Source organism: Phalaenopsis equestris, unplaced genomic scaffold (genome assembly GCF_001263595.1).
Source record: "Phalaenopsis equestris unplaced genomic scaffold, ASM126359v1 Scaffold000137, whole genome shotgun sequence".
Taxonomy (NCBI): domain Eukaryota; kingdom Viridiplantae; phylum Streptophyta; class Magnoliopsida; order Asparagales; family Orchidaceae; genus Phalaenopsis; species Phalaenopsis equestris.
In genome coordinates, this window is record NW_018164579.1 from 696,760 (window position 1) to 700,340 (window position 3,581).

Sequence of the window (3,581 nt, forward strand, 5' to 3'; positions counted from 1 at the left end):
CGGCTGGATGGAGTCAACAACAACGACGATGGGCTACGACAACGACAGTGGTAGGCATGCAGCAGGCGGCGGGTGACAGCAGCAGGCGGCGGGTGACAGCAGCAGGCGGCGGCGATGGCGGCGGGCAACCATGGAGACGACAACAGGCAACGGGGGATAGAGGCTGGAATGCGTCGAGCGACAGGAGGCTGCAGACTGCGGGCAGCATGATGTAATTCAAATTCGGCCAAATAGACCAAATTCTAAATTCATTCAAAATGAACTATGGTGTAAACTTCAAATTAATTAAAACTTTACATTGTCTTTGTAAAGCTTCATACCAAACACAATATTTTCTTAAATTCCTGCAAAAGAATTACAGTAAACGAATAATTCACTCAACCACGCAAACCCTAAATTGGCGCATTGAAAATCTTTGGATTTAAAAGGTTCTCTATGTTCAGAAATGGACAAAATAAAATAATGAATATGAGGAAAAAACCAAACTTTTACAAGTCAATTTATTAATTTATGTGATGTGAGTCTCAAATTCCACGGGAATCAAAAAAAACATGTAGACAATGAACCTAACAAGCTAAAATTATCATAAACATCATCATCATTAGCCTTATCATAACTATTTAGAGTTAAAATAATGAAACATCATTTTCCATTCATTCCGAGTGAGTAATGTCTAAGGTGTTAGATATATTCTTTTCAAATCCTTATGAATAACTTTTATCCAAGTTATGTTAGGTAACACTATTTATATCTACTTATCTAATGGATGCACTTTCTACCACCCAAGTCAAGTATCGTATATCTTCAATAGATGTCACTCCAATCAATCATCTAATACAACTAGTCTTAAATTCATATTTCCAAATATTTCCGCACATCCATCTCAACATTTTCATTTCTATAAAGCTAAACTAAGACATCCATAATTTTTTCTACTTCCCAGACACAAAGGCATACAATATTGCCATCCTAGTTATACCTTTTGTGAATTAACAATAAAACCTCCACAATATCTTGTCAACGCACAGTACACTTGAGGCCCATCTCTATGTTAGCCAATTATCATTAAATTTATAAATTAGATCCTTATTTGTATTCATCTTTTTCTATAAATATGTTCCAATACATAAACATATCACACATTAATATCATTTTATCTCTAATAATAACCATTGATACTTATTAACACTAAAATTACATATCATATACCAGTCGTTGTTCAACTAATTCAAAATCATTTATCAATATCATCATAATCAAAGCAAAAGCATACAAACTTGATCTTAATCTTTAATATAATCCAACTGTAAATGAAAACTCTTTCAGTACTCCGCTACTTTTAATATTTAGCCAATAATCCATCACACATATTTTTAATAACTTCAACATGCAATTGACATGTAACGATCATATGCCTTTCAAGGTTAATTAAAATAACTGAAGCTTCTTTTTCTACTATATATACTTTTCCATTGATTAACTTAGCATTAAATTACTTTGAAACTAAATTTATTACTGGATTAATTTTTATAAGCAAATGCTCCATTACTCTCTCCTATAGCCTGATTGCACGATTCATAAGTTCGATTCATCTAAACTGTTTTGTTCTTAAATATGCATGCCAAAATGAATCATCTTTGGTTACATGGCATCATCTTAGCCTTCAAAAATCATATTAAAATGATTTATTAAATAAGTTACACAATATCCCTTGTAACTCCCCAATACTTTAGTTATCACATTTAGACATAAAGATTTACTTTATGTGCCATCTTTGGCTCTAATTACCCTTTCTTTTTCTTTTTCTTTTTTTTTTAGTTTTAATCAATAGTACATATAATTATATTGTCAATTATGCTCTTCCAAAATATTATTTTCTTAAAACTCATGTAATATATATCAGAGCAGAATTTATCTTTTCTCAATATCTTCGACTTTAACTAAGATCTTATAATATTAGCTTCAAATGCATCTAACTTGATTAAAGGTTTGAGATCTCCAATCTTAGTTACTATATGACTTTAAGCTTTCTTATATTTATTCCAAGTCTTAATAGTTTCTTATAAATTTGTGTCTCACAAGAGAATGCCATCCTTATCTTTGACTTGACCTTTATTCGCTTACCATAGAGTGGACTTCTTCTCCAGCTATCGGCATCATTAGAATTTTTTATGTGGCTAGGCTAAAAATCATTTACAAATAAAGAATTCATATCAGTTTTAAGGGAACTTATATATGTCCTCCTGTTTCTCTATTAGTGTGTTTGGGATAGTTTTCTGTCATTTTTTTTTAAACTGCAACCGCAATGGCATCAGCTAACAACTTTTCGATTATGCATCAAAGTGTTTTGTAGTCTAAAATATTATTTAAGCACATCATCATGCATTCAAGCTGTGCAGCATTGTGTACGGTTTCTTAATCAAATGTTTTACAATTTTATCATTCTATTTTTTAAAAATTACATAATAGCTGCAATAATTTTACATAAAATGAGACAAATGCTACTACCCTAAGCACATCCTACAATATTTTCATTTTCTAGAATTGTATGCCAGTGGAACTGCAGGTCACTTTAATATGAAAGAAAAAACTATTGCTCCAATCATCAAAAAGTAAAATGTGTGCTTCAAAACTATAGTATCAAGGATAAAGTTTTGAACTGATAATTAATTTAAATCACTTGTTTTCATTTTAGTGTGAGCTTTAATTCTGATAAGAGTTTATAATCTATATGTATAAGCGTAAGATGTTATCCTATCATGGAAGTTTGATTTATATTGATGTCCTTATTACATAAGAACTTACGAATTCCTAGGATTTCCTTCAATGATACATTCTTATGTGGTGGCTTCTCTAATTAATGACTTGCTCAACATTCATGGCTAGGGCTCTAAACACGCAAAGCTTGATGTTGACCTCAATTTTTCGTGAGGTCTAGTATTCCTCGTAGGAGTTAGGATCTAGCCTTAGAGGTCTTCCTGCAACTATCTTAGAATCTTACCCGCCTCGTTTTAGTTCGACCTTAGTTCGACCTGCTTCCGTCCCTTTCTGGAGTTTCGCGTGTGTGGTATCAACTTCTAGCACTTAGAATGACAAAACCAACCTGAGAAAACCCAAAAGGGATTCCCTATAGGACCTTTCCGAGCCTTAGGGTGGCCTTCTGCACAATTTGGCCTTCTGCACAATTCGCACGAGATTCGCCCTCCTGCGCGCACCGGTTTCGCAATTCGGAGAGTCGACGTAGCCGATCGCCGCAATTCACATTGCCTCCGCTGTTACTTGTCGAATGCTCGAGTAAACTTTTTAGTACGATCGATCGCGGGTCAATATTTTGTGAAATTTGAATTTCGGCGCGTTTTGACCCGATTGTCGACGACGTCGTCCGAGCAACCCCGGATGACGAAACGGACTGCGCCAACGCGTCCGGAACGTCGATTTTGTCCGGAGAGAACACCCATTTTGTCGCGTCGTCGCGCGCAAATAAATCTTTTTAATTAATATATATATATATATACATATATATTTAATATATATATTTATATATATATTAGTTAACTTTTTTTTCTTTCCTCTTTAATCCC